Consider the following 18,700-nt stretch of genomic DNA (forward strand, 5'->3'; position numbering starts at 1 on the left):
TCGCAACTACACTTCGCTTCCGCTGCCCCGCAGGGCCTTCGTATCAGACAGATGTCCTATATTCTCAGGATCTGATGAAAGAGACGTCACTGTAATGGAGGACCGCAGGAGGCAGAAACACGGCTCTTTGGAAGCACGTGCAATAAATGCATTCGACAGCTACAGACACCACGATTGTCATTCTCCGCTCTCAGGATTTTAGCGCGTGGTATTAGATACGGCTTCTTCTCGCCACCATTACACACTTCACTATATCGGCAGAACCTAGCGTTTGCATCTGTCAGAGACAGTCACCCGTATGAGTGGCTGGAGGGGGCGGGAGAGTGTTTGCCAGTGATTGAGCCATAAAACTACTGTGTGTTTCGTGATGTTGCTGTTTAAGATACAAAGAGGTGCGCGATTGCTAGAAGTCTCCACTCTTTGCACAATTACATAATAAAATTTATCATGCTGAAACTAATTAAATAATATACGAAAGAATGTTGTCATGTTAACTAATGGTAGTATAAGAGTTCAACAACTCTGAATAATAAAATGTGTGGAGAGTATAAAAGAAGATAAAACAATAATTCTAATGAGCAGGCTGTTAACTGATAGTGGAAGATGTTCGTTAGTGGATTAACAAGTTATAAAAAATTAAAATGGAACGAACAGAAAAACAAAGCTTTATCGTCAAATACCTTTATTTACGTCAGAAAATATTGAGATAATTTGACAAATGATATGCAAAATGCACAGGCACAGAGAGGGAGCATTATGCGACCGATAGGTCCATTCCAGCAATCAGATATGCGAAACCACTCCCACTACATTGTTGACAACATTTTGGGCACATGAGAAAAATGGGCCAAGAAGGAAACAGTAAACGCTGTAGATAATAGTGAAAAATAAATTAACTGGTGTGAATGAGATAAGGACGAAGATGTAGTAAAGGCTTATATCTTCGACAATAATGGCAATGTGAAGGCTTAAGTTTCGGTAGAGGAAGTAGAGTCAGCTTTGCGAGATTTTGAAGAGGTGAGCTGTTAGATTAAGAGGGCAGCAATAATTATGAGGTCAGGGAACCTATTAGCTTTATTGACTTGCCACAAATTGTTAAAGAAGACGCCAATATTATAGATAACAATGTTGTGCAGGACGCAGTTCCTAAGAGGTAGAGAATAATTTTGTTCATGTGTTGGAAACGATAATGGAGGAAGTCGTCAAGTGCTTTGATTTAAAACTGGTGGAAAGATAGGAGAAGGAACCTGAGAAGGTAGAGGCTGATGACTCCGCGAATATGAGCGTAAATGTACTTGTAGCTGGACGAATCTACTTTGGTATCATCCTTGTTTAATCATGCTCACTTTAAGTGTAGAAACGTTAACTGCTATAGATCTTTTAGCAATATGTCAAGGAAAGATTGACTTTGATCAGAGCCACCTTCGTATTAACTTTACCAGATTCTCAAGTGATAACAAAACCTTTCGTTGGAAACTTGGTGGACAGTAAAAATAAAGCTTGGAAACTGCCTGTTAGAGTAATGATAGGTAATGTATACTTACAATAAGATACTGAATTCGAGAATAATGTGCAAGATGCTGATATGGAAGAGAACTATATCCGCAATGAAGCAGTGGCTAAGGGACAATCCCTAGATGAAATTTATGATAAAAGAGCTTCAGACAGGAAAAAAGGCTTGACGCAAAATCTTCCTCCGTTCCCTCTCCCCCATCCTTGGTTTTAACATTAGTGAGCATGTGTTAGTCTAAACCAAAAAGAGATCTAAGAAAAATTCAGCGGAAACAAAGAAGTTTATGCACTTTCTCAAGGACCTTTCAAGATAATAGGTAAGCCTCAACCAGGTGCATACCATTCGGAATACCCGAGACATAAGAGAGCAGTAGGACGGCGAAACATTGTAGGTCTAAGGTCTTTCAAAACTGATAGTAATTAAGTTCTGTAGGAAACACAGTTTGTCGAGCATCTGAGCTTTATTATCTACTTCCATCGAAGAACTGGAGTATTATCCGAGTTATACTTGTCTTATTCCAATGGTGTCGTAGTAAATACACTCCTGGAAATTGAAATAAGAACACCGTGAATTCATTGTCCCAGGAAGGGGAAACTTTATTGACACATTCCTGGGGTCAGATACATCACATGATCACACTGACAGAACCACAGGCACATAGACACAGGCAACAGAGCATGCACAATGACGGCACTAGTACAGTGTATATCCACCTTTCGCAGCAATGCAGGCTGCTATTCTCCCATGGAGACGATCGTAGAGATGCTGGATGTAGTCCTGTGGAACGGCTTGCCATGCCATTTCCACCTGGCGCCTCAGTTGGACCAGCGTTCGTGCTGGACGTGCAGACCGCGTGAGACGACGCTTCATCCAGTCCCAAACATGCTCAATGGGGGACAGATCCGGAGATCTTGCTGGCCAGGGTAGTTGACTTACACCTTCTAGAGCACGTTGGGTGGCACGGGATACATGCGGACGTGCATTGTCCTGTTGGAACAGCAAGTTCCCTTGCCGGTCTAGGAATGGTAGAACGATGGGTTCGATGACGGTTTGGATGTACCGTGCACTATTCAGTGTCCCCTCGACGATCACCAGTGGTGTACGGCCAGTGTAGGAGATCGCTCCCCACACCATGATGCCGGGTGTTGGCCCTGTGTGCCTCGGTCGTATGCAGTCCTGATTGAGGCGCTCACCTGCACGGTGCCAAACACGCATACGACCATCATTGGCACCAAGGCAGAAGCGACTCTCATCGCTGAAGACGACACGTCTCCATTCGTCCCTCCATTCACGCCTGTCGCGACACCACTGGAGGCGGGCTGCACGATGTTGGGGCGTGAGCGGAATACGGCCTAACGGTGTGCGGGACCGTAGCCCAGCTTCATGGAGACGGTTGCGAATGGTCCTCGCCGATACTCCAGGAGCAACAGTGTCCCTAATTTGCTGGGAAGTGCCGGTGCGGTCCCCTACGGCACTGCGTAGGATCCTACGGTCTTGGCGTGCATCCGTGCGTCGTTGCGGTCCGGTCCCAGGTCGACGGGCACGTGCACCTTCCGCCGACCACTGGCGACAACATCGATGTACTGTGGAGACCTCACGCCCCACGTGTTGAGCAATTCGGCGGTACGTCCACCCGGCCTCCCGCACGCCCACTGTACGCCCTCGCTCAAAGTCCGTCAACTGCACATACGGTTCACGTCCACGCTGTCGCGGCATGCTACCAGTGTTAAAGACTGCGATGGAGCTCCGTATGCCACGGCAAACTGGCTGACACTGACGGCGGCGGTGCACAAATGCTGCGCAGCTAGAGCCATTCGACGGCCAACACCGCGGTTCCTGGTGTGTCCGCTGTGCCGTGCGTGTGATCATTGCTTGTACAGCCCTCTCGCAGTGTCCGGAGCAAGTATGGTGGGTCTGACACACCGGTGTCAATGTGTTCTTTTTTCAATTTCCAGGAGTGTATTTTCAGCTTTATTGTATTCCCTTGATCTTCTGCCGAGCTAATTTTGCTGTTTGTCTTTGCGTATTGGTGTCAGTCTCGGAGAATTTTAATAAGCTTCTAGTTTTCTATTGTACTGTATTTGGCATTACGGGTAATAATCTGCGTCTACCTCCTCACATGAACATGAATTTTGGTATAGTATTTATTTATAAAAATTTGTCATCTTTGTGTAATCCAAGGTCTTCTACATTAAAAAAAAATTATCCTGTTTGTGATTTAGGACCGTGATCATTTTAGGCAGTTGAAGTGTGTTGCATGTCTCCCCTCCTCTTTCAGTAAACTAGAGTTCGCGAAGACTAAGTGGGCAAAATATAGTCTGAGAATCAGTTTGCCATCACCGAGTATTCTAAAGTGAAGAAAATAAAAATAAAGGAACATGGTTTTTTAGTACACCATTGAGAATTACATGTCGTGAACAGCGAAGAAATAAAGCGAGAAAAAACAAAAAGACAAGACAACTGAACGGGCTGGAAGACGTAATTATGGCAGTAATGAAGCTGTCATGAAACTGGCACGAGATATAGCTTGTTGAATGGGTGAGAGATGAACCAAGGAATTTATTTTCGGGATCCAGAACGATGTCAACGACCTTATCTAAGGACTTGTAAGATCTGCAACCGTCCTTATGATGTAATTTATTATATGGTTACCGGTTTCCGCGCTTCAGTGCATCATCTTCAGGCCTCTGCTGACGCTGAAAGGGTTAACACCATCCGTACGCGCGATGCACCAATGGCTGACATAACGCTTTACGAAGACTAACTGTGATGTTGTCACTCCACCCATAAGCTGTCAACAGCCAGCTGTGCGAGTACGTCTTACCAACGTCTGGATAAAGCGTGGAAAAGTATCAAAGCCCTTAAGAGCAATAGTTGTCAATTTTCTGACAATGATAATGAGACTTTTTCAGCATTTTTTGTTCATTATTTCGACGATATATTCTTCTCAGTTTACCTGACAATTTCACCTCATGAGATTGCCTCTCTATTGTCTATTAGATACATAACCGGCGCTGGCGAAACGTCAGTCAGCATTTGAACACTTTCTTCTAACTATTAATCACCATTTTCAGTAAGTTACTTCTGAATCTGTTTGAATGTTTATTATCAGTAAACTCTTCCGGGCTAAGTTGCCGTGGTCGATCTGTAGAACTTCTTCTCCCTGACGTTTCGTTCTCAACTGCGGAGAACATCTTCCGAGGTGAGTCGACTCACCTCGGAGGATGTTCTCCGCAGTTGAGAACGAAACGTCAGGGAGAAGAAGTTCTACAGATCGACCACGGCAACTTAGCCCGGAAGAGTTTACTGATAAAGACGCCGGCCGTGAAAGCCTACATGGAATGATTCTGTTTGAATGTATTCGTAGAGACGTATTCTTGTCGACGCTAATAGTCTCTCATTATTTATTAGCAGAGTGGTTCGCTAGCACTGTGTTATTACGAAAGGCTTACAATGTCTGTCCGCTTCTGGCCTGTGCGCAGCTGGTACTCTTGCCAGCGTGGCTATGAATACGCACGGCAGATTTCAACTGACCTGTGTCGTAATTGGCCGTAGTTCTTCACAAGTACATCACACTATAAAAATAAAACCTCATTTTCTTATGTCGTGCGGCGTTATGATCTCGGGAAACACCTCATTGCCGTACAAGATATTTCTCGACTCATTAATGTGCCTAAGGTATTCAACAGTCTTTTGTTAAGAATTATGTCAGTGACTTTTCAGGCAGTGTTCTGCGAAACATGATTTATAGCTAATGTTTTACATTTCTTCCATTAAGTGTTAAAGGTGTCACTGAGTTTGGTATCCACAACTGTTCTTTCATTCACAGCTGAATTTTAGCAACGTATTGCGCACTGTTGTTAAGCGTGAAGACTTAAACGTGCCTTTTGTATCTTCAGAGACAGCCCATATTTAAGGAATGTATTCACGACATTATGGTCGGAGTTTGCCTGCAGCAAGCGAAGTGGAAGCGGAGACGCATGAAAATATTGAGAACTAACAGCTAAAGGAAGCTGAGGATGTACTGCTGGAACTATTTAACAAAATTATTGTCCATTAATTTCAGCAGATTTTACTCCAACATTCCGTGGAAAATATACGTAGGTGATTCAATAAATGAGATGAAAAATGCTGTGACATGTCTATAAATACCCTAGCGAATTGAATTCAGATAGAAGAATATCTAAGCTTTCAAATGCTACTGGTGGATAGAGGTATCTACGCTGTTACGTTTCGAAATACAGTTTCAGACGTCTAATGAAGTGTAATAACGTTTCTGTGAGTAAAGGAAACGCCCCTAGCTGCCAACTAGTGGACGTTTATGGAAAGAGTATAATACCATCAAAATAAATGTCGTTCCGGTACCAAAAATTTGATTAAGGCATAACACGGGCGTGAGGCGAGCAAAGGTCACATGAGCCGTGTTCAAGAGTTGGTTTGATGTGAGGCAAACAGCACCAAAACATTCATTATCTCCACTGGCAACCTAGTTGGTACGGTGCTCAATACAATACACTTCTAGCAGACGAGATCTCGCTGGGTACCGCGGCAACTCATCGACAAGAATAAATCCAAGTGAACTGCGCTGATCCCATACAACCGACTAGTACGTACACACCATCTCAGTGCGATGATGGGGAACGTGGCAGCCTGGCCAGCAGACCAACGTCATCTACAACACTCCTTTAGTGCATGGGCATGTTTTTCCGGTGCTTACAACACATAAACAACTCTACAGATGTAACAGAGGACCTGAAACAGTTAAGATAAGAGACATAGCAGGGTAAATATTACAATAAATAAATGAAGCTAATTATCTCAATTCAGCGCCTCCTAGATGTCTGTGTGCCTCATGACGAATCAAAGTGCCGGCTGGTGTTGCCGAGCGGTTCTAGGGGCTTCAGTCCGGAACCGTGTGGCCGCAACGATCGCAGGTTCCAATACTGCCTCGATCAAGGATGTGTGTGATGTCTTTAGGATACTTAGGTTTAAGTAGTTCAAAGTTCTAGGGGACCGATGACCTCAGATGTTAAGTCCCATAGTGCTCAGAACCATTTGAACCATTTTTTCTGAAAGAATCAAAGTACTAATCTCTTTCAAGCCGTGAGTTTTCCTGTTCAGTCAGTATTATCATATTACGAAAATGTACGAGGTATGTGGCAAAAGATGGAAGACCTTTAATTTTTTAAGAGATATTTATTTATTCGTGTGCATTAATGTTACCTCCTTCAAAGTAATCGACATTAAATGTTATGCACTTATGCCAACACTTCTTCCACTCACCGAAACACTTCTGGAACTCGATCTTAGGGATAGCACTTATCTGTTCCAGCGATGTGCTTTTAATCTCATCTTGGCGTGTAAAACGACGGCCTTCAAGAGTCTCGTTAGTTTTGGAAACGTAAAGCATCACACGGGACCGTATCTGGCAAATATGGATGCTGGGGCATTCTTTCTGTGTCGTTTGTCGCTTAAAATTTACGAACATGCAATTATATGTGAGCAAGTGAGTTATCATTTTGTAAAAGTCATGAATTGTTTCGCCTCTAATCCGGGCATTGTTTTCGGTTCTTTTCCCACAAAAAGCGTTGAGCTTGTATGTAGCACTCCTTATAGATCGGTTGACGTTTTGGCAGGAACTTATGATATTAAAATCGTAGAAAACAGTGAGTAGAAGCTTCACGTTCGACCGCATTTACCGGGCACTTTTCGATCTTCGCGATCCAGAATGCCTCCACCACGACTAATGAGCTTAGTTTCGACATCAAACGCGTAACCGATGTTTCGTCATGTATCATGATATGTTTCAGTAGTCTCTATCGTTACTGACGTCATTTAGCGATCGCTGAGCAAGTTCCATTTGCCGCTGTTTTTGCACGAATGTCATACACAAAACATTCTAAAACATTTCTTATATGATTGTGATACGGCGATAGTTCATAATCATATCCTTAACTGTTTCCATGTTTTCATCGGTTGACGTGCTCGGGCGTCGAGAACGTTCGTAATTTTCAACTTCTTCATGGCCGTCTTTGAAACGCTTATACCACCCATAGACACTTGTTTTACTAGTAGCAAACTCACCGAAAGAAATAATTAACACAGTCTAAAACTTTTTCACAATTTATTCCATTTTTATAGCAAAATTATGGTACAAATTCTCTGATCCATTTTTGAAACAAATCGATAATCATCTCCAGTAGGCGCATACGCGTAACCTCCTGCTTGGCAGCTGACGACAAACTAAATATCCAATATGACTACCAGTCTGCTGATAGGTTTCAGACATGTTTAGCAAACACAACAATGAAAAATCGCATGAATCGCTACATTAGAAAATTCCTAATACTTTTTGAACACCTCGTAAATACCTGTACTGGATTAAATAGTGAAAGCTCAATCGATACATCAGTTACCTGTGTTACTTGCGGCCGGCCGACGTGGCCGTGCGGTTTTAGGCGCTGCAGTCTGGAACCGCGAGACCGCTACGGCCGCAGGTTCGAATCCTGCCTCGGGCATGGATGTGTGTGATGTCCTTAGGTTAGTTAGGTTTAAGTAGTTCTAAGTTCTAGGGGACTAATGACCTCAGAAGTTGAGTCCCATAGTGCTCAGAGCCATTTGAGTCATTTGTTACTTGCGCCGAAGAAATTTTGTATTGTAATGCCTGTATTCACAAGAGTAAATTCTGCTACAGCTTTCGATAGAAGCACGGAACGTTGTTTGAATGTTCTTTCGTGTAACGAGAGACTGTACACAGCTTTTCTAATTGTGGTACATTATTTTTATAATTAATTTAAGAGTCCTCGTTATTGTAGTACTTGTTGTTACTTCCACTGACTTTTATCAACAACGTCTCGTTCGTAATTTTGTCTGCCGTTACCGATTTTGGCCAAAATTGTCAAGCCTCAGTGTCTATGCACATACTCTGAGATGTGGGGTTGATCTGTTATTCTTCTGTTCTGCGCAACGGATTAATCTGAGATGTACCCTTTACCCTGTCGCTCCTGCAAGATGCAATTTCCACCCCCACACTACTACAGAAGTCAGACAGACGCTCCTAACGTTCTAAAGAGAAATGCCTGAAAAACTTTCAGCAATAAATATCTTCTGGAGTCGTCCGCTGTAGGGAAATGACACAAAAATTCACAAAATTTCTTACATAACTAGTGGGATACTTGGGTACTGGGGTAGTGCTAGTTAGTGTAAGAAAAATATGAAAGTAACGAAAGTTATTATTTATTTTGCAAAAATTCTGAGAAATCACAATGGCACTTTTAGTTATGAATTGAACAAGTTATATCCTGGTTCTTTTCGGAATGTGAAGTGACCTCTGAAGGATAGGATTTGCTAATGAAATTTCTATACAAAGTTTAAGATGGTTGTTGACTTGGCAGAATGACTGAGAGGCGCACCTACTCAACTTGAATAATTATCCTTTAGAATGTTGCTAGGTATGGTCGAGGCTGTCATGTGTGAAATGCAGTGAAGTGTACTGTTGTGGAGGAAATATGGGGCTCGCAATAACTGTAGCGCAAAATACCGTAAGCTGCGATGACTGCTGTCTGCGCCGCTCGCTGCTGACAAATAAGATAACTCTCGTTCTATCTGGATTGACCTTCGCCGGTCAAACTTTCTCTATGCCTTGATGAAGTCAAGGATTCCTATTCGCCCCTAGTCTAACTATTGGCGTGGTGCACCGGTCAGATAACCAGTCCACCACAATGCCTCTGAAAATTCGCTCGTAGGCGTTTAACTATAACTCTGTCCATTCACACCACACAATAAGTGTGTCGGCCAAAACAGTGAACAACTCTCAATCGCAAGGACTCAATATAGAGTAGTACTTCGATTCGCTGTCGACAGAGGTGCTTCCCAGTGAAGTACTGAGGAGAGGCTTGTTCCTCGCTCCAAGAGCGACAACGGAATGGCGCCTCTCAACGTCAGACGTGAAGGGGTATATCTTTCGGTCTCTTCCATTATTCCTTCAGCTCAAGGCGTCAGAAACATCGTCTGCCAATCAGCATTGCTCTTCTAAAACGGGAGAATGACGTTTCGTTTAAGGTGACCAATCCGGAAACCTGTAGCATTGGCGTTTGGCGTTTGCTGTCTGCCTGTGAAAATCTCTGAAACTGCGTGCCATGTGTAAAGAATGCGTAGGCTGGCTGCTCCCACACAATGTAGTGGAATTTGCTTTTAAGCCGAACACGAGGTTGTTCCCCCCTTTCACTCGGTCCCATGCTGTCTACTACACGGGTGGTCACCGGCCGACATAGGCTGGGCCGTCCTCTGAAGGGGCAGCACCCGGTGTGTGGTCTACTTTTCGCGAACTAAAAGCTCCTGTGACTGTCGTGTCTGGAATGTATGTGTGTACGCCAGCCTAGAGTATTTCAACCACGGTGCGCTTACTTGTTATTTCCATATCGTTTACATGAATTCATACAACATTGTCTTTGTCCTATCGAGTTTGGGTTCGAATGAAGCGTCTTGATGTGAGATATATGATTGTGAGGGCGGAATGTGTAAGCAATGAAGGTCAGGAGACCATGACGTCTTATATACCTCCCTTCTTCTGACAAAATTTTTGTCTGCGGTTTTTCAATGCCGAGGAAAACATTGACTAAGTCAGGCAAAAATTGTTCTTTTAGATTTGCCAATAAACTTTCCTCAGCCACTCTTAACAATTTTTTCTAATGATTTCTTTATAGATATTGTTTCTATATTTTAGTTCTACAATTTATGTTTTGTTGTTAGGCAAATATTGGCTTTACCAAAGTCGTTGTTCTTTGTCGTTGCCAGTATGTGTCTCTGTTTTTCTTTTTCACTTCCAAAAATTTGTTTTTACAATATCAATTTTCTAAACTCGTAAGTGTACAGTGTATCACGTTTTAGTGTGGTTATATCTCTTCTTTAGCTAAGCTTGCGTAAATGTTCGCAAAAGCTCTGTTGTCTCACTTTTTTTTATTTATTTAGTCATTATCTTTTTCTTTATGTGTCTTTTTTTTTTGTAAGAATGAAGAAGCGTTTCCTCTTAATTCTATCCCCAGTATTAATATTATTACCTCAAAAAGGTGTTTTTGAATGTTACTTAAAGAAGAAAAATCCTGCACAAATCCTTCTCTAATTTTACACATAAAAGAAATAAACCTGGGACGGTGTGGCAGTTACATGATTGTAGTTGACTACCGACGATCGTCACCCAATATTGTGCTGTGACGTCTTGGTACTTAACACCTGGTTTGGTATGGTGATTTGATGATGTCGTAGGGAGAATACTGTTCATTTTGCTGAATCTATTTCTAGATAATGTTGGTTGGTACTACTTAATATTCGGTTTGCCATTCGCTTGTATTTGTTTGACGATTCAAGGTTTATTTTTAGAGAGGTGGTTGTAGTAGTTGCTATGCCTCAAAGTTCATGGAAATACTTTGTAGCAATTTGCTTTGTAGGATAGGAGAGAAAGGTACCTTGCTGTCTTCTGCCCTTCTTCATCTTCCATCTTCTTCTCTTCTTTCTTGCATTCTTCTGTTCATCTTGGGCTAGGAATATGTGAATTTTAGTGTAGGAGTGATATAGTATTTGCAGGATCTGACTGCCTTTCCAACTGTTACTTGATGAGTTTGTAGATCTTAGTAACTTTTTGTATCTTCATCGTCGTCTCGTCATATTGTGATTCTCCCCACACTCTTCTGTTGTGTAGCAGTGTCGTCACATACGAAATGTCCATGCTGCACGTTGTCCTCCTGAAGTCCAACCTGGTTGCAACCCGCATTACCAGTGTGGCGTTGGTCTTCATGTTATTGTTATTGCCCTACGTGCTTTCTCAGCATGTCTGTACCATCTCCGTCGCTATCTCGAAGCATCTGTGTACCATCTCCGTCGCTATCTCGAAGCATCTGGTGTTAAGAGAGCTGGAAATTGGTGTTGGTGGCAATGTCCCTCTGACGCGTAGAAATCTTTACAATTTTTGTTTTACATATATTTGTTATTTACAAAAAAAACTCTGATTTTATATAATGCAAAAATTTCTGATAGTGGCAAAAATTATTGTATATACATGATATCTTTCCTTTATTCCAATTATGTCATACCACTTCTTCAATCTTTTAATTGTTGTCTACCATTTATTGTTTGTGTGCATGTTGTAGTGTACTTCATACTACAAGATATTGTTTGCGTGTATTGTGTCTCTTTTTTTCTTTTAATTAATGAGTTGTTTTGTTGATTCTTAATTTATTTTTGATTGAGTGGTTAGTATAAGATAGGGACATCAACCCGTGGTCTAGGGGTAGCGTCTTTGATTCATAATCAAAATGTTTTCGGTCCCGGGTTCGATCCCCGCCACTGCCTAAATTTCGATAAATAATCAGCATTGGTGGCCGAAGACTTCCGGCATAAGAAGTCAGCCTCATTCTGCCAACGGCCTTGTCAAAGACGGCGGAGGAGCGGATAGAGGTTCAGGGCACTCTCTTGTCCTAAGGGTGGGAAATTGCCCCTAAAGGCGGAAGAATCAGGAATGATCAACGACATGAGGATGCAGAAGGCAATGGAAACCACTGCATTAAAGACACGTAACGTGTATCCACAGAACATGTGGCCTGTAATTGAAGAAGTGTCATGATGATTTCTCCATTGGCAAAAGATTCCGCAATAGTCCCCCATTGGGATCTCTGGGAGGGGACTGCCAAGGGGGAGGTTACCATGAGAAAAAGATTGAATAATCAACGAAAGGATAACGTTCTACGAGTCGGGGCGTGGAATGTCAGAAGCTTAAACGTGGTAGGGAAACTAGAAAATCTGAAAAGGGAAATGCAAAGGCTCAATCTAGATATAGTAGGGGTCAGTGAAGTGAAGTGGAAGGAAGACAAGGATTTCTGGTCAGATGAGTATCGGGTAATATCAACAGCAGCAGAAAATGGTATAACAGGTGTAGGATTCGTTATGAATAGGAAGGTAGGGCAGAGGGTGTGTTACTGTGAACAGTTCAGTGACCAGGTTGTTTTAATCAGAATCGACAGCAGACCAACACCGACAACGATGGTTCAGGTATACATGCCGACGTCGCAAGCTGAAGATGAACAGATAGAGAAAGTGTATGAGGATATTGAAAGGGTAATGCAGTATGTAAAGGGGGACGAAAATCTAATAGTCACGGGCACCTGGAATGCAAGTGTAGGGGAAGGAGTAGAAGAAAAGGTTACAGGAGAATATGGGCTTGGGACAAGGAATGAAAGAGGAGAAAGACTAATTGAGTTCTGTAACAAGTTTCAGCTAGTAATAGCGAATACCCTGTTCAAGAATCACAAGAGGATGAGGTATACTTGGAAAAGGCCGGGAGATACGGGAAAATTTCAATTAGATTACATCATGGTCAGACAGAGATTACGAAATCAAATATTGCATTGTAAGATGTACCCAGGAGCGGATATAGACCCAGATCACAATATAGTGGTGATGAAGAGTAGGCTGAAGTTCAAGACATTAGTCAGGAAGAATCAATATGCAAAGAAGTGGGATACGGAAGTACTAAGGAATGACGAGATACGTTTCAAGTTCTCTAACGCTATAGATACAGCAATAAGGAATAGCGCAGTAGGCAGTACAGTTGAAGAGGAATGGACATCTCTAAAAAGGGCCATCACAGAAGTTGGGAAGGAAAACATAGGTACAAAGAAGGTAGCTGCGAAGAAACCATGGGTAACAGAAGAAATACTTCAGTTGATTGATGAAAGGAGGAAGTACGAACATGTTCCGGGAAAATCAGGAATACAGAAATACAAGTCGCTGATTAATGAAATAAGTAGGAAGTGCAGGGAAGTTAAGACGAAATGGCTGCAGGAAAAATGTGAAGACATCGAAAGATATGATTGTCAGAAGGACAGACTCAGCATACAGGAAAGTCGAAACAACCTTTGGTGACATTAAAAGCAACGGTGGTAACATTAAGAGTGCAACGGGAATTCCACTGTTAAATGCAGAGGAGAGAGCAGATAGGTGGAAAGAATACATTGAAAGCCTCTATGAGGGTGAAGATTTGTCTGATGTGATAGAAGAAGAAACAGGAGTCGATTTAGAAGAGATAGGGGATCCAGTATTAGAATCGGAATTTAAAAGAGCTTTGGAGGACTTACGGTCAAATAAGGCAGAAGGGATAGATAACATTCCATCAGAATTTCTAAAATCATTGGGGGAAGTGGCAACAAAACGACTATTCACGTTGGTGTGTAGAATATATCAGTCTGGCGACATACCATCTGACTTTCGGAAAAGCATCATCCACACAATTCCGAAGACGGCAAGAGGTGACAAGTGCGAGAAATATCGCGCAATCAGCTTAACAGCTCATTCATCGAAGCTGCTTACAAGAATAATATAGAGAAGAATGGAAAAGAAAATTGAGAATGCGCTAGGTGACGATCAGTTTGGCTTTAGGAAAAGTAAAGGGACGAGAGAGACAATTCTGACGTTATGGCTAATAATGGAAGCAAGGCTAAAGAAAAATCAAGACACTTTCATAGGATTTGTCGACCTGGAAAAAGCGTTCGATAATATAAAATGGTGCAAGCTGTTCGAGATTCTGAAAAAAGTAGGGGTAAGCTATAGGGAGAGACGGGTCATATACAATATGTACAACAACCAAGAGGGAATAATGAGAGTGGACGATCAAGAACGAAGTGCTCGTATTAAGAAGGGTGTGAGACAAGGCTGTGGCCTTTCGCCCCTACTCTTCAATCTGTACATCGAGGAAGCAATGATGGAAATAAAAGAAAGGTTCAGGGGTGGAATTAAAATACAAGGTGAAAGGATATCAATGATACGATTCGCTGATGACATTACTATCCTGAGTGAAAGTGAAGAAGAGTTAAATGATCTGCTGAACGGAATGAACAGTCTAATGAGTACACAGTATGGTTTGAGAGTAAATCGGAGAAAGACGAAGGTAATGAGAAGTAGTAGAAATGAGAACAGCGAGAAACTTAACATCAGGATTGATGGTCACGAAGTCAATGAAGTTAAGGAATTCTGCTACCTAGGCAGTAAAATAACCAATGACGGACGGAGCAAGGAGGACATCAAAAGCGGACTCGCTATGGCAAAAAAGGCATTTCTGGCCAAGAGAAGGCTACTAATATCAAATACCGGCCTTAATTTGAGGAAGAAATTTCTGAGGATGTACGTCTGGAGTACAGCATTGTATGGTAGTGAAACATGGACTGTGGGAAAACCGGAACAGAAGAGAATCGAAGCATTTGAGATATGGTGCTATAGACGAATGTTGAAAATTAGGTGGACTGATAAGGTAAGGAATGAGGAGGTTCTACGCAGAATCGGAAAAGGAATATGTGGAAAACACTGATAAGGAGAAGGGGGACAGGATGATAGGACATCTGCTAAGACATGAGGGAATGACTTCCATGGTACTAGAGGGAGCTGTAGAGGGCAAAAACTGTAGAGGAAGACAGAGATTGGAATACGTCAAGCAAATAATTGCGGACGTAGGTTGCAAGTGCTACTCTGAGATGAAGAGGTTAGCACAGGAAAGGAATTCGTGGCGGGCCGCATCGAACCAGTCAGTGTAGACTGATGACCAAAAAAAAAAAAAAAAAAGAAAGAAAGATAGGGTGGACGTTAGTTTGTCTAACCTCTTACGCAATTTTTCACTTCAATGTTTACGTTTTGCAGTGTTTGGTGGCCTAATTTCTACTTCTGGTTTCCCTTTGCTGTGTTGTTCTTGTCTCTATAGACCATAATTTCCTCGGTAATTATTCGCGCTCTGGTCTCGCCAGTTGCTGTTTCTAACATCGTGACCTCTTTCAAAGTACCCTTGTCCGTTGGAATTTTGGTTCCTAAATCCATATCCGCCATTGTATGAGTGTCCATTACCGTTCCTATTTCGGTACCAATTATTCTGGTTATCGTTTCTATGCCAATTGTCACCATTGTGCCACTGTCCTTGTCTGTTAAATTGCCTGAAATTATTGGTGTTAGGATTACGATTATTATTATTATTGGAATATTTGTTCCTAGTCTTCTCCTTTTGCTGTTCCCTTTCCTTTCTTTTTTCATTCACCTCGTCTTTTTTAAACATGAATTCAAGTTCCCTGAAAACCTCTTTAAATTATTCGGTATTTTCATTTTTTCCTACTGTTGCCTGTTGATACTTCACTGGTAATTTCATTCTACACAGACGTATCAGCTCTCCGTTGCTGTATGGTTTGTCTGGGCATTGATTCCTTTCGTCCATTGTATCAAAGAATTTTACCATGCTTTTCTCTCCTGAGTTTTCATATGGTGTCATCTGAAGTAACTCGTATTTAATTTTGTTTTGCGCCTCCTTGGACCGATATCTTTGGAGAAATGCCGTTCTGAAATGTAGGTAAGACGTACAGGTAACCGCGATCTTTTGCATCTCCTCTGCTACTGTCCCTGACATGTGTGCACAAATGAAGTCAAGTTTGTGAGCTACGCTCCAGTGGTTTGGTAAGCCTACTTGAAACTGGTCGATGAATGTGCGTGCATGCAATTTACCGCCTTCTTCCTTGAAATGTTGAAATTTTCTAACTGTAAGGAAGTGGTCTGTATCATATCTACTCATAAATCCGGTTTGTAGCTGATTCATGGACTCAAATAATCTGCCATTGCTTGTGTCGTCGTGTTTATTCTCTGGTAATCTACTGCCTGTCTGCCTATTCTCAATTTCCTGACTCATATCCGCGTCATGTAGTATCATTGGTGAACAAAAGTGTTGTTCGTGTGTTTCTACTCTCGCCGTTCGTGGTATAGTACCTGTGCTGCTATTATGTTGTGTCACTGGATTTACTGGTTCAGTTGCCTGTCTTTCGATTCGTCTCGGCTGAATGTATGTATTCCGTTTTTCTGGATACTGTGCCTGGTCCTGTGGCATGTCATGTATTGCTTTAATCGGGGTTTTCTGTTTCGATTTCTGCGCGAGTGTTACGTCTAGCCTTGGTTCTACTTGAACTTTCTTAGACGGCACGTGTTCGTGTACTGAATTAATGCTTGACACGTCAGTTGTTTCGCTACAGGTGTAATCGGTCTCGATCTTGCCTTCGATAGTTTGTATCAACTCTGTTCGAAGCTTTTCAAACTAATCTTTGTTTTTAAGTTCTATTTTATTAATCCGCTGATCATACTTTTTCAGTGCAACCTTTGCGGTCTTGCTTTGAATTGCTTGTTCTTCCGAAATTTGTACTGCTGTTCGAGTGGCTTTTTTCGTAAAACGTTCCACCTTTTTGTCAACGTTTACGATGTCCAATTGGATCTTGTCCACGTCAGTGCGTAATTGCTGCTGACCATGTGTTAGTACCTGAATTCTTTCTCTAGATTCTTTCGCGTCTTTGTTTATCTGATCTGACAATCAATTCTGGCGATCCTTTCTTCCATCTGGATTTTAACCTGTTGGATCTCTGTCTTAATAGCCTGATTGTCCTGTTTCAATTCCTGATTATCCTGTTTCAGTTCCTGATACTGTTTTGTTATCTGTGTATTCTGTCTCTTCATACTAGCGTTCATTTTTTGTAACATCTCCATGATCGCGTCCTGTCCTGTAACACTACCTTCTTCTGAACTATGTATTCTCGATCTATTGTTTTCTACTCGGTCAGTTACGTCGTTGACTGGGCTATGCTGTGGTGTTTCTAAGTTCGATAACTGCAATAACCCGTGCTGTCTGTGTTGAGGACTAGTTGCGTTTGTCATTGAACCATTACGTGGCGCAAACAACTCCGTATTCTGCCCTCTCTGTTGTGTATGTCTTGTGTTTGCAGGTACAGTTGCGTCTGTTACGGAACCTTTTCGTGGCGCTCGTAACGCCGCAAAATTCTGTGTCTGCTGTTGGGGCATATTTAGGTTCGATGTATTCTAAATGTTTCCCCTCTTCCTCACAGTCTACTTCTCTTTGAACGTTAGCTAACTGCCGGTTCATTGACTGTATTGACGCGTATTCTGTCCCTGAATATGCGGCAAACAAACGCGTTCCCTGTGCTCGTTTCGCTTCTAATCTTTGCCATTTCCTACGTGGGCTGTCTACTTCTGGCTCAGAATGTGCCCTACCTGGAATTTCACATTCTGGAAATTCAATGTTCTCATCCCTTCGATTCCCGTCTGTCTGATCTGTCCCAATTTTATCCCAGTCTAACTGAGCCTGCTGATTCTGCAGCTCCCCGACTGTCCTATTCTCTGATTCACCGTCTGTCCTATTTTCAGGTTCACCTTCTGTCCTATTCTCAATAAGCTCATTTACTTGCTGTCTATCTGGTTGATTCTCCCCCATCTTGTCTACTTGCTGTCTCTCACGTAACCTTTTGGCTTGTGCTCTCGTTAACATGGAAATACTTTCAACACACCACAATCCTATCTACAAAACTGTACGACCACTTACCAGTTGGTTGAACCAACAACAACAACAACGTCGTGACTTCTTGGCTAATGTTCTGTCTGCTCTTTTACAGCCTCCGATCTCTACATGTGCGCTTGCAAAGGGAGAAAAATGTTATTTCTTAATTCTAATTTATATGATGCTGCGACATACTGCGTCTCTGCGTCACTCTGCGTCTGTGCCCATCACCAGAAAATTCTATGCCCTAACAGCTACACAAAAATAGTAAAAAAATTCAAAATTTTCCAGCACTATAACACACGCCCTTTTTCCTACAATTCTGCTTTCTTTACTACCTGTATCTATTCTGATCCCAATCTTTGCAAATAGCTATTTAATACATGAAAGAAAGTTCTTTAAAGTGCTACTGCTGCAACCTGCCATAGCTAACTATCCTGACACTTTCCTATCCTGCTAGCTTACCTATTTTACCTATCCTGTCAGGGTCACCATTTTCTGAGGTGTGGAGTTGATCTGTTATTCTTCTGTTCTGCGCAACGTATTAATCTGAGATGTACCCTTTACCCTGTCGCTCCTGCAAGATGCAATTTCCACCCCCACACTACTACAGAAGTCAGACAGACGCTCCTAACGTTCTAAAGAGAAATGCCTGAAAAACTTTCAGCAATAAATATCTTCTGGAGTCGTCCGCTGTAGGGAAATGACACAAAAATTCACAAAATTTCTTACATAACTAGTGGGATACTTGGGTACTGGGGTAGTGCTAGTTAGTGTAAGAAAAACATGAAACTAACGAAAGTTATTATTTATTTTGCAAAAATTCTGAGAAA

Source organism: Schistocerca piceifrons, chromosome 8 (genome assembly GCF_021461385.2).
Source record: "Schistocerca piceifrons isolate TAMUIC-IGC-003096 chromosome 8, iqSchPice1.1, whole genome shotgun sequence".
Lineage (NCBI taxonomy): Eukaryota > Metazoa > Arthropoda > Insecta > Orthoptera > Acrididae > Schistocerca > Schistocerca piceifrons.